Here is a 13,983-nt window from a genome sequence, read left to right as displayed (position 1 = left end):
GGTAATCAAATAAAATTCAGAAAACAACAGGAGTTTTCACCTCCTTAATGAACTTCTAGTGGGTCTGGCTTGATGAAAGATGGGCCACGCCCTTTCTCTCGGCATGGACGGTTCCAGACTCTGTATAGCCTGGAGCAGCTCCAGATTCCAGGCTGAACTTCTTTATTTTTCTGTTCTCCTTGTCCCATAACCCCTCACTCTCTTGTTATCTTGAATTTCTCCCTTCTGACTCACTCTGTGGTGCAGGCAATGGGAAACCTGGCAGCAACAGGACTCTCTGACACCTTTCCTGCACATCACTTGCGAGTGACTGATTCCCGAGGGTCTTTCTATGACACTGATTTTCTTAGCGGTTGAACACATTCTTTTGTAATGCATGAAGGCTGGAGTAAGTGTGAACAGTGTGCGATGTAGCCTGGGAGTGACCCAGTATAGTCTTTACCCTCCTTGTACCCTATTTCTGAGCTGTAGAGGCAATATTGCCCCCAGCCCTGGCCTGGTAGTGGGCAGGGATGGGCCTGCCTGCACCTCTGACCCTTTGATTCCTTTTATTCCTACTTTGATTGTTTCCTGGGACGTGCTGCTGGCTGTTGTGACACAGGACATGGATGTCACAGCCTATGGGCACACTGGTGCTGCCCTGGCACAGCCTGGTGAGGATTTTCCTCCCCAGTGATTATCTTGACTGCTCTGATGCCTGGCTGGGCTGGGCTGGGCTGTCCTTTCCTCTATTAATTCAGTTAAGATTTTTTTTTCTCCCGTAAATGACTGGAGAATAAGGGCTGCACGGCTGAATCATGAGCTTTTTCTTGTGCATTTCCCTTGGATTTAATTGCCTGAGCAGTGGCTCAGCTCCTGCCCTGAGGCCAGGATGCCTCAGAGTGGTTCCCTTTGACAGAGAACAAAAATATCTCGGGACCAAAAAACATGGTTTGAGCAGCTCAGAGAGTGCATTACAGACTGGCTGCAACAGTGAGCCCTATCACCAAAAAACCCCAAGCCACAAAGCCCTGTGATAAATGACGTTACCCATCTGTGCAATGGGGTTAGTATTAAATCCCACAGCTTCAGTGCATCCCAAATGTCTGCAGCAGGGAGAGATGGAGCGGTGAGGCACGGGGAAGGTGAGCAGGATTTGTGCTGTGTGGGTCCCAGTGGATGCTGGCCTAGAGATGCTCCTGCTGTTCTGCAGGAGGGTTTTCCCATCCTGCCCGATGCCATCTGGTCCCTGCTGCTGCCAGGGAACGAGCAGGGCAGTGGGAGCCAGTGGGGACAAACCTGCTGGGAAATGGATCTCCTTCTGGGCAGCCCGAGGGCTCGGCTGCAGCAGCCATGCCTCCTGGAAGAGGCATGAATCAGGCTGGATTTATACAGCCTGGAAGCTGCTGTTGTGTGATGGCACCTGAACTAATTGCAAAAGTTCAGTGAAACTTCCAGCAGCACCAGTTCCCCTCGAGAGGCTCATAGCTGCCGGGAGCTCCTCCAGGCTGGGGGACACTGGAATGGGGCTGGCTCAGCACAGGAACAGTGTCATGCCAAGGCCCATTGTGCTTTTGATTGTTCCCTTTTGATAACCCCAAAGTCTCCTCCTATTTTGTGGCCAAGGATTTCCAGGCCTCCAGAGAAAACTGCCTTGGTGGGGAGAGCTGGCTGAGGGCCAGTACCCCTGCCCCTGCTTGGCACCAGCTCTGCAGTACGGCCACCAAGAAAGGGTGGTTATGTTTTTCATTAACCACTTTTGCTTTGCTGGGGCTCAGTAACTTGGCTGGTGTGGCAGCAGCTCTCTGGCCACAGAGAGCAGACACAGGCTTTTCCAGGCATTGTCCTGGGCAAGGCTGTGAGAAGATCAGAGAAAAGAATGATAAGCAATTCTTATCTCCACTTGTTGCACCTGCTGTTGGGCACATGTGGAATGTGTTATGGAGATTTGTTTACCAAAGGGTGATTTCTTAATTGGACACTGAATACTGTTTGGATTCATTGACCAATTAGGTCAAAGCTGTGGTGGACTGGTGGTAAGGGTTACTGAGTTTCTTAATAAGTATAATAGAATATCATATAGGATGATTTAATAAAGCAATTGATCAGCCTTCTGCAATCATGGAGTCAATGCTAATTATTACCCAGCTGGGGGTCTGTGGCGACAGGCTGGAAACTTTCCTGGGTGCAAATTGCCAGAGCTGCCACTGATCAGAGGTGAAGCACGGATCTGACAGGAACACAATTCCCACTGCGGTCCCTGCTCGGAAAGCTGGTCAGTCTTGAAGGACACAGAGCCAAAGTACAGGTAACGTGAGAGAGAAAAGATCCACAGCTGGCACCGTGCATGTGAGTGCCTGGAGCTGGTCAGAGAGGACAGGGCTGTTCTGGGCTGATGCTGAAAGAGTGATGCTGCTCAGCAATCCTGGCTGTTGTCCCCAAGCGGGGTCCTGGGCACCGCGCTCCTGCTGTGCTGGCAAAATGTAGCTGTATTTGGGAATCTTCCAAAAAAGTTTAGTCCAGCTCTCAGGGTTACCATGGCAACTAGATATTTGCTCATTTGTATATCTTGAAAATTATACCGGGCTGCTGATTGCCTCGTTTGTGAAGCTCTCTGTCAGGACGCCAACAAATCCATGTTTGTCAAGGGCTGTGAGGGAGCGAGTGGTGCTGTTGTTGAGCAGATTTCTGAATGGGAACTCTGCTGGAGTGTGGCTGTGTCATGGCAGCATCCCTCCCACAGACACCCAGGAACGCACCCTTGGCCTAGGAAGAGGGTGCTTGCTCTGCTCATCCCCTCTGACATCCATTTGTACTTGTGCTGTTGCTTGGGTTAACATAGAATGCGAGTGTCTTGTCATGGGAGACCATGAATGGGATGGGGGAAGGCTTGACAGGAAGCTGTCCTTTTGCATGGAAAGGACACAAAATATCCTCCTCTGGCTGTTTTCGAGAATCAGCCACAGGGCTGGAAGGCAAGAAGTTTAACTGTCTCCAAGGGAGGACGTAAGAGCTACTCGTGGAGGGGCCCCAGGAGCTGCACCCACCAGCTGAGGTGGGCTGGCTGTGATCCTGCTCACAGGTGAATAACCACCATCCTCTGCTTCTGGAGTGCACAGAGACTTTGCGGCTTGGAAAAATGCCAGCCCAAATTAAATGCTTACTGGGTTTTAGTATTGCAAAGCTGGCACTAACTGTGGAGCAGTGGGAAAGGATGATGCTGCAGGGCTGGCTGGAACTTTCAGAGGTGGCTGGAGAAGAGGATAGGGCAGGCTTCTCTTTTTATCCTGAAGGAAAAATTAATTTGATTTGGATGCTGTTTAGGCTCTGTGACCCGGGGTTCCTGAAAAGGAATTGACCCACAACCCAGCAGCTGTTTAAGAGCTCAGCATTCCTTGTCAAGTATTCGCTTAGTGACAAAAAGCCACTTACCATGAGCTCCTCTTTTGTTTTGTTGAGATAATTAAATTAGGGGCTGGTCCACATGAGGATGTAAGAGCTTCATGGGGTCCCACTCTGCTCAGAGTGCTGGCACAGGTGCCCATGTGGAGCACAGGGGCTGCTGCACCTCATCCCCATCATGGCCAGCTGCCTCTGTCCTCATTCCACCTGCACGGGCTGCGCCCAGCAGATTCTGAATGTGAAGAACCCAGGCAGAGGGAGAGGAAAGAAACAGCAGCAGTACAGGTTACAGCAATTAAATGTGGTATTTCATCAGTGTGGAGGGCAACTGCTTACAGGAAAGGGCCGTGGCCTTTATTAATCTCCAAAGCATTATATGAAATCATGGTCCCAAAAAATGCTGAATGCAAATGATGAATGTAATAATCCAGTATGGATAGCTGCCCTGGATGGGCTGTGGAAGTGATTATAATATAGTAATAGCTATAAGATTAACAGCTCTAATGAAATCTTAAATGCCAACTTTGCAACCTGCCCTTTTTTTCTGCACTGACTCCATCAAGGGATCAGCGGGAACTGGCTGGGGGCTACGTGTCCCTTTGTGCATGATCTGATCCCTCTGATTCCCCATATGCACCTGCCCAACTGGGATTTCAGTGTTAGGGCCCCATATCCACACAGATGAGGCAGAGCAGCTCCTGCCCTAGCAATAACACAGTTTGGGCACTGAAAATCCTTGCTCAGGTTTGATGGTTTTGGGTGTATTCTGCATCTACAGCAAATTCACCCTTCACTGCGCGTTGCCCTGGCCCCTTGGTGCTCCCTGCTGCAGGCATGTCCCTTGCAGGATGACTGCCAAGGCAAAAGCCACCGGGCTCCCAAAGCATCCTGGTGCTGATGGCTTTGGTCCCTTTAACCCTGGGTGCCCCCAGGATGTCACTTTTGGGAAAGGACTGGGGAATTTTTGGGGAAGGACTAGAGAATGAGTGGAGTGGGGTGAGGTGATGATGAAGGATGCTGCAGTTCTTGCACTCCTGGTTTTAGGATACAGTCATACAAGACCCAAAATGCCTGTCAGGGTGGGATTTTTAACCCCAAAATGCCAATGCAGGCTCTCACTGCTCATGTTGTCTGGCAGCTGCAGCCACTACATTTTCCCTCCCATTACTTTCTCTATTCTTCTGGTTTAAACTGGGAAAACCCAAAAAAAGCTGCTATTTTGTTTGAAGAGTTCAGTGTAGTGAATGACCTATTTTTCTTCTTGGATGAGTCATGGATCCTCCTTTGAAAGATCTCATTATTAATATGCCATTTGGGGGATATCTCTGAATTTTCCAGCAGTGGCAGCAGCCTTGTCTGTGCTCACCAAAGAACCCTCCTAATGAATGGCATATGCCAAATGGTTTCATGCAAAAGATTTAATGTCTGTGTACTTTTAAAGGATATTGCTTTCAGGCTTAACACTTTTTCCTTATTAGAAATGTGTTGAAATTCTTCTCATAATGAGGAGAAGGGGATCCCTTCCCAGGTGGTGCTTCTCACAGAAGAGAAGCAGAAGAGGAGAAGGGAGGGATTTTTAGATGTGCAGAATTGTCACTGAGTGGGGTTGCAGCTCAGGGAGAGTGACCATCCCACCTGCATCCAGGGTGTATCCCAAAGTCCTGCTCTTTGCTTCTTACACAGACCTCATTGAACTGTTGGCAAAATGAGCCCTTGTGACATTTCCCATGAGGGGAAATGCAGAGTCCAACAAGCAGAGAACAGTGTCAAGTCATTTCAGGAAGAGGCCAAATGAGTCATTTGGGCTGTCTGAACCCACCTCAGATGGAGCCAATATGCCCTTTTAAAAATGGTATCTTTATTTGTGAGCTATGTTTTCCCTAATATTTGTGGAGCTCCAGCCTCCAAAACACCACCCAAAGTGTGACTTTAAACACTCCCTTCCTAGTCTAGGGGCTAGTATGGTAATGCGAGGGTACCAAATGCCAGTTGGCAGAGGATAGCATTCCTCCCATTTTCAATTTGTTGTTTTTTGACCTGAACTGCACTTTCCAAATTTAACTTCTCTGGAGCATCTTGCCAATACTCAGTCTCCAGCAAGCCTAGTGAAATCATGGAATCATAGAATGGTGTGCTTTGGAAGAGACCTTAAATATAATCTCATTCCAACCTCTCTGCCATGGGCAGGGACACCTTCCACTAGACCAGGTTGCTTTGAGCCCCATCCAGCCCCACCTTGTTCTCTCTTTCTCCCACCCTGTGCAGAATAACCAGCATCGAGGTCTCCCATGGACATTTCTTCTGCAGTTACAGAATCACAGAATCACCAGGTTGGAAGAGACCTTAAAGATCATCGAGTCCAAACCAGCCCCAACACCTCAACTAAACCCTGGCACCCAGTGCCACATCCAGGCTTTGTTAAACACATCCAGGGATGGTGACTCCACCACCTCCCCAGGCAGGCCATTCCAGAACTTTATCACTCTTTCCCTAAAAAACCTTTTCCTAATATCCAACTTAGATTTCCCTTGATGCAGTTTGAGATGAGTTGAATCCAATTACATGATTTTGAAGTTCTAAAGATGTATTTGGTAAGATTGACACTAAAACCTAATTTCAGGCTGATTGTATGCCACAGGCAGATGTGGTGCATATCACCTCCTTAGCCTGATTAGCTGGCTGAGCTGAATGATGAGAATGGCTGAGAGAAACAGAGCCAATAAGGTTTTTGGCAGCATGGAGATTTTGGGGCTATGCAGGTGCTGGGAAGGGCTCTGTGGATAAGGGGCTGTTTGTGCAGCTCAGCTCTGCTGGGAGACTGAGACATCCTCCTGTTCCATTTGTTTTTCACACTGAGCTTTGCCCTTTATTTTACCCAGTCCCTTGCTTATTGTGTATCTGCTGAAAAGAACAGATCTCTGTCAATTCTGGAGTGGGGCTTGTGCAATGGGGAGAGCCTGGCTATGTTTCAGTCCTCCCTGTCTTCCAAGGGGAGCATTTGGGTATGCAGGGGGGGTTGTATGGGAGGGTTGTACATGGGAGCTGAGCCCACACAAGTTATTTCCACGTGTATCTTAGCCACTCACATTAGAGGCTTTTTAATTATAAATGGAGGTGGTATGCATGTGTCTGTCTGCCCTGAGACTCTCAGTGTGTGCTCAGAGCACCCCTAGTTTAGTGTACCAAAGCTGATTTAGTGGATTTAGTGATGGTGCTTGCTAGGGCTCCTCAAAATGGAGAGTGCATTGTGGACTCTGACCCATGTTCTGACCTGGGGGGAGCTGTGGGATGGCAGTGTTACCTCTGAGATGTGCGACAGGTTTTTAAAGAGGTAGGTGGGAAAGGAGGCAGGCACGGAGCCCTGAGGGGTGGAGCTGTTGGCACCTACTTGGGAGAATGCTGGAATCTGCTGAGGATCAATCCTGGCCGTGTCCCACCTCAGCCCCTCACCACTCAAGCACCAGCTTTCTGGGGCAACTCGTGCTGGCCACTGGACTCTTCTGTCCCCTCCAGCATGGTGAAATCTGTCTTGAGCTTGGCAGCAAGGCAGAGGCAATCCCATGTACAGCTTCATCAGGGAGAAAATTATGTCGGATTTGATTAAAAGGTGGGATAGAGAGGGAGAAATAAATCAAACCCTGTGGCATTCATCACCCTGGGAAAGCCAGTTTGCATCTTTAGTGCCTCCTGGAGTGCCCAGCAGAGCTGGAGAGCAGTTTTCCATCGCAGGTTTCGGGGATGGAATTTTGGCCTGATAACTGGGAAATCCCCTCTGGCTGCTCTCTGCTCTGGCAGTGTCTGCAGGCCCTGGGGAGCTCTGTGGGTCAGGGGCTCTGCGGGGGCTCAGCTGGAACAAGGCTGAGTCTCACTCTCAGGAAGGCTGGGGCTGCTCTAGGCTGTTGTATTACAAGCTATCATCATGCAGACACTGCAGCACATCTCCACCGCGTCCCTGGCAATCTCTGACATCAGTGAGATTTCCCCTGCCCTCTTTTAGAATACGATTTTCAACAATCAGCATGTGATTCAACAATAAGAATGCTAATTACATGGCACAGCCACAGGGTTAAATGAGTTTCAGCCATCACCAAGGACTTACTGAACGTTTGTACTTTTGCACAGTTATTGTGATTTTCTTTAAATGCTTTAGTCCTGAATCCAGAGTGGCTCTCTTTAAACAGGATTTGCCCTTGCTTGTGTTCACGTTGCAGTAGAGTTCACAGTGCTGGTGCTGAGCTGGAGCCCAGACTGTTGCAAATGCAGCCCCAAAAGAAGTTACTAAAATATGTAGCAATCATTCCTGAATTGCTTTAAAAAGAGGAAATGAAAAAAAAATAAAGGCAGAAGAAGAAGGCAGACAAAATGATATATTGATAATTCATCTATCCCTGCCTGTGGCCTGCACCAGGCTCTCATTTGTAGTCTGCTGGAATGAACCCAGAACACCACCATTAATGGCAGTGGAATTGTTTCTAGATTTATGCCTTTACAGTCTGTAATTTGGGCTAAATCACCTTTGGTGTTTCAGGAGAAGTGAGACCATCCAGGAAAAGAGAAGGATCTAAACAAATACTTTTGGCAAGATGGAATCTGACCTCTCTTAATTTACCAAAGGATGCAGGGTTTTCTGTGGGTATTTGTGGCTTGCATTCCCTGTTAGAAAGTCAAGCAGGCTCGGTGTGAGTAGTGCAGCTCACGCAGGTGAGACAGTGGGAGGGGGGATGCTGGATGTAGGACAGCCACCATCCTTTCCTGGGCTTCACGTGTGTCTCCAGGCACAGAGGGATGAAGGAGCCCATCTGCAGCCACCTGCCCACTTTGTTATCAAGAGAGCCCCTTGCCACCCTCCCTGGTTTGGCACGTGCTGTGTCTCCCTCTTTGCATCCCGAGTTTCTGAACAGGCGTTGCCATATGTTGTATGAGCTATAGGCCGTCGGGGATGAATCACGGCTCCCACTGCTGCAATCCTCTCCCGCCGGGATCTCGTTGTTCTCGATGATACACAACTGTTTAGGGCGAGGGTGGGGTGGGCGGGCAGTGCCGCGGGGTTGTGATCAGGCTGGGAAGGTAACCCCGAAGAGCTGGGTTGGACTCGAGCATGTGGCACAAAGAGATTGCAGAGCCAGGGCACCTCCCCTGCTGGGGCTTTCCACACCTGCCAGATGGGCCCCGGGGCGCTGGAAATGCGCAGCCCTGACCGGGACCTCAGTGCACCGCAGATGAGATTATCCTAAGGCAGGGAGCTCCTGGAGAGCCGCTGTGCCCTGTCACCGATGGGCTTCTCTGTAGCCAGCGGCTTCCCCTGGGGACAGGCACCCGCGCCGCCCACGGCAGGGCACCACTGCCACCCTGAGCCTGTCCTCCTGCGGGCTGCTCTGCCGGCTGAATTTACCTGCAGCTCTTGGCCCCGCTTAGCTCCTTCTGTTTCCACAGGGATTATGAAGCACAGCCTTGCATCTGAAAGCAAACTTCAGGTTCTTCTGTTTCCAAAGCCGGGACTGAAGGCTGTGACCTCAGGCGGTGGCAGCAGCCTGGTGGGGTCCCAAGGGAAGCGAGTCGTGTTGGAGTACAGCAGGCTCCTGGGGATGTGCCCCAAAGAGCAAAGCCGGGCAAGAAATAGGGACAGAGTAGGGGAAAAAAGCAAATGGAAGCAATCATCTGATGGATTTATTTTTTTTGGGAAACACTAAGATTGAGGTTTTTCTCTGATGGTGCACTCAAACAAGAAGTTGGTGTGCACTGGGGGCACTGGCAGCTGCACTGTGCGAGGGATGGGGGAAGGGACGCATTCCAGATGCACAGCTTGACCAAGGATGCTGTTAAATTATTATTTTTCTCACCCAAACAACACTCAGAAGATGAAGAACAGGCCACTGACACCTGGAAAACGCCTGGATGCCCGGCCCATGATGTGCTCAGGGCCGGAGGGGATGACAGTGCCATCAATGGATGAAGTGCCCGCAAAACATTCCTGCCTTGTCCTGTGCGGGTGCCACTGCTCGGCGGTGACCGGGGGCTGCACCGGGGGCTGTACCAGGGCCTGTACCAGGGCTGCAGCGGGGGCTGCAGCAGAGGCTGTACCAGGGGCTGCACCAGGGGCTGCACCGGGGCCTGTACCGGGGGCTGCACCGGGGCTGTATCAGGGGCTGCACCGGAGACTGCACCGGGGGCTGTACCAGGGCCTGTACCAGGGGCTGCACTGGGGGCTGCACCGGAGACTGCACCGGGGGCTGTACCAGGGGCTGCACCGGAGGCTGTACCAGGAGCTGCATCGGGGGCTGCACCGGGGGCTGTACCAGGGGCTGCACCGGAGGCTGTACCAGGAGCTGCATCGGGGGCTGCACCGGGGGCTGTACCAGGGGCTGCACCGGAGGCTGTACCAGGGGCTGCACCGGGGGCTGTACCAGGGGCTGCACCGGGGGCTGTACCAGGAGCTGCATCGGGGGCTGCACCGGGGGCTGCACGAAGCAGCGGCTCCGTCCCTGCCCCACGCGGCCACCGCTGCAGCCCCGCGACAGCCACCCTGGGCGTGTGCGACAGCGGCCGGGGCGCAGGGATGTCCCTCCGACGTGCCCCGCCGCCCGATCCGTGTCTCCGTTGGCAGGAGCGTTTCCCATCCGTGAGAGCGTGCTGCCATCTCTCGGCTATGCAAATCGGGAGGCGCAGCCGACTCGCAGCGGCTCCCATTGCAGGGGAGGTGTCCCTTAGGCATTGCTCTTCCGTTCCGCGTTCTTACCACTGCTCCCTTTGCCCTGTGGAGTGACCCTGGGCGCGAGGGGACAGCCCTGAGCACCGCCTGACGCGTCACCGTGGTGGCTCCTGACAGCCCAAGCTGAGCATCCAAGAGACCACACCGGGTAGTGGGATGCCAGGAGCTCTTTCTTTCAAAAACCTACTCAAGTGGCTTTTTAGTATTTAAAGCCAACATAGATAAAGATTTTCTCTAAGTTTGAAAACTATTTACTGAAAGAAATGGAAAGTCTCAGGCCCACCTGTTTGCTTCAGGGGCACATTGCAATATCTGGAGCCACATAATGACCACTTTCCTAGACTTAAAAATGAAGCTTACAAGCAGCAATCAAGTGAGCATTCTATTTTATACGCAATGTTTAGTCTGTGTGAGGCCCAGGATAAATGGTTAACTACAATCACCAGGCACAACAGGCTTCAGAAATGAACTTCAGAAAGTAGAATATCTGATCCCTCTCTGGTGAGCCCCATCCAGAGCTAAGCATGAATCAATCCGTCCATCCATCCCCACAGAATCCACCAGTGTGATTTCTTTCAAAAGAGATTATGCTCTGACAGCTCCAGGGTACCAGCAGCTGTAGAGGTTATTTGTTAGAATGACAGCCCTTCTTTTTCATTTGTGTAAGACCATATAGCTCATCTGTGGTCCTTTGAAAAGGAAAAGAGAAAAAGGAAAATATTGGAAAAATGTGAGTAGTCGTGGCTGCTGAGGCTGGATGTAGGAAATGCAACCTGACAGCTCACTTCCCACACCAGGCTGGAACTGAGCTGCCACCCACACTGCAGTGGCATTTTCTGAACGCCCCTGGGGCTGGTTTGTGCTGTGTGATCCCTTCTCCACTGGAGAAGCACCCACCACTGGTACTTGGTGCAGCTCCACCAGTGGTTTGGCTGCAGCTGCAGCAGGGCTGAAATACCTCCTGGGGGTTCACTCTGAGTAAAACTCTGTTTTGGGTTAAATGCTTTTGGGAGAACAGCCCAGTGACAGTCATCCTGACCAGCTATCATGAGCATGTGTTCTAGAGGTTCCTCCTATCCTTCCCATGGTGATAAAAGCCAACGTTTGAGCAGCTAAAAAAAAAAAAAAAAAAAAAATTGCCTGGGGTGATTATCAAGTCAAAATGTGCCAGGTATTTTGTTGATGCAGATGTGATCCATTTGCGTGTGATGTCTCTGGTAGTGATGTAAGCTGGTTTCCCAAATATAAGGCTCTCAATAAATTACTTTTCTGATACTGAAAAATAAATTTCAGTGATGCTCTACTGAAAGGAGGTGGGGGGAGCATGGGATGGAGATCTGCTCTGAGCTAATAGCCCATCGCTGAGAATAAGAATGTTAAATTGGTGCAATTCAGGCTGTTTTTCTTGCCTCTGCCCAAATCAACAGCAGTGAGTCATCACGGCAGACGGCATCAGCTGCCACGGTGCTCGGTGCCTCAGCGTGCAGGCAGCTGAAACCTGCTGCTTTCTCTGCTGCTGCCTGGAGCGGGACTGATCCCAGCCAGCCTCAGCACCCAAACCATCATCACTCCATGCAAACATTGGCTTCAGAAGCCAGACACCCTACGTTTCATTTTCAGTACCAAAGAAGCAGTGCCCTGCTGCTGTGCTGGGATGGGAGGCTGTGGAAGAGTCTATCCGAGAGGATGCTATGGAAGAGGAGCCATGAGATGGGAGGCCCAGTGCCCTTGCCTTGCCAGTCCCACAGAGGCAGCCCCTGAGGGTCTGAGTGTTGTGGAACTGTTGTGATAGTGATACCAGAACCCTGCAAGAGGACGCAAAGCAAAGCTCTGCTTTGAGCCTGCCCTGCACCACCTGCACTCTGGCCACCCCTGTGCCACCACAGCGCTGCCAGAGCATCCCTGTGGATGCAAAGCCAGCGCTTCACCTCCCCACCCCAGCTCAGTGAGGATGCAAGTGGAGCAGGGTCAGGCCCAGCTGAGCTGTGCCAGCACCCTTTGGGCCCGTGCAGCTGTGTGCCTGCCTCAGGGAGCCTGGGAAATTGGGTGAGGAGAGGGGAGTCTGGCACTCTGGTGCCCTGGCCCATCCAAATTCAAGATACCTCCTGACATGTCTCCAGATCTATGACTCTAACACGCTGCATGAACCCACTTGCACAGAGCCAGTCAAGGCTGGTGGGGTCGTATCCCTTCCTCATCTGGAGGTGGAGTCCCTGTCCACAGATATATTGTAAAGGCATGTAGATGTGGCACTTAGGGACAGGGTTCAGTGGTGGACTTGGCAGTGCTGGGTTAACAGTTGGGTCAAATATTCTTAAAGGTCTTTTCTAACCTAAACTATTCTACGATTCCATTATGAGTGCCCAAGGCTCCCCACAGCCCTGTAGATAGGAGGCACCACCACTGCCCACCCCAAAACTTCCTGGCAGGAGGACCTAGACAGTGCTTGGCAGGATGGAGTGGGCATCCTGGGGCAGTGCCAGGGCTGCAGGCACTGTACGAGCCCTCTCTTCCACATCTGAACACACACATGGCCAGTGACTGGGGAATACCTGGATTTATCCAGGAAAACTGCAGGACATCGATGTCACAGAGCAGCTTTTCTGATTTAGAAAGGAGCTCAGCAGGTTGATATGGTTTAGAAAGGAAGCAGAAAAGCCTCGGTACTTGTCATTTTCCAGGCTTGACCAGCACAGCTTAGGAAAAGGTCAGTCCATGGCTGGACATGACCCAAGGTCCCTGCAGGTACAGGTACAGCCCCTAATATCAGCAAAAACAGAAAATGATGAGACCTGCTGGCAGGACCTGGGAGGGCCGAATTCAGTTTGCTACGAGGTAAATATTTCAGTAGCTTTTCAAGGACAGTTGAGATGTCATTTTGCCTTGCAAGTCCTTATCCCCACAGATCCTCTGCCTCTTGCTTTGGAATGGAAATGCTGCTGAAGTTGAAGGAGCAGAGCTGAAAGCTGCTGCTTCCTCCCAGCCGGTGCTGCTGCTACACACAGAGCCATGGGCTGGGGAGAGCCTGAGCCTGCATAATCATTGCTATCAAGACATCAGCCTGACTGACCGCTCTCCGAGACACTCTCCCTTGAACAGCAACCTCTCAGATATCAATCAACCAGCAGGCAGATTAGATTAACTGGATTTCTGCATCTAAAGCTGATGCTGATGTCCACTGATTGGAAACCACTCCAGAGCACAGGCAGTTAAACAGGAAGGTGCTTCCCGTTTGTTTGTCAAAGGAGATAAGGGTACACAATAAGAGGAGGCAGAGGAGACTAAGCAGCTGAATTAACAAAAAGTTTGGTATGCTTCTGGTCTGAGGGTTACAACAGCCTCAGGAATTTGCTAATTAGCTGTGTCAGATCATTATCTTGCCAGCCAGTGAGTGAAAAAGTAATTCAGTTTAAGCACACTATTTTTTTTTTCCTCCTTGGATGCATACTTGGCACTCCTGCATCTCCATGTGCTGTTGTGATGCTGCCCAGGTTTCAGCTGATGGATTCCCCGGGCTCTGGGGCTCTGTAGGACACAGGCACACAGCTACCCCCAGCCCCTGGGGTGACACTGCATGCAGCCGGGCTTCTTGCTGCTGCAGGAAAGCAAAGGAGGAGAAAACACCAGGGTTCGGTTTTTTTGGTTTGGGAGGAGTTTGCTTTGCATGGGGGGGTGGGGGAGGAGGTTGGGAGGTTGCGGTTTTGATTGTTTGTTTGTTTGTTTGGGTTTTTGTTGTGTTGTTGTTGTTGTTGTTGTTGTTGTTGTTGTTGATTGCATCCAACAGGCCCCTGAATTACATCTCAAGCATGGGACCCTTTAGAAAGGAGTTCAGTCTTTAACTGCTTTCAGTCATGAAGGACCACATGTTTTGGATATTATTGAATTATTTTAAG

This window comes from Anomalospiza imberbis, chromosome 16 (assembly GCF_031753505.1).
Source record: "Anomalospiza imberbis isolate Cuckoo-Finch-1a 21T00152 chromosome 16, ASM3175350v1, whole genome shotgun sequence".
Lineage (NCBI taxonomy): Eukaryota > Metazoa > Chordata > Aves > Passeriformes > Viduidae > Anomalospiza > Anomalospiza imberbis.
This window is presented reverse-complemented; position numbering follows the sequence as displayed.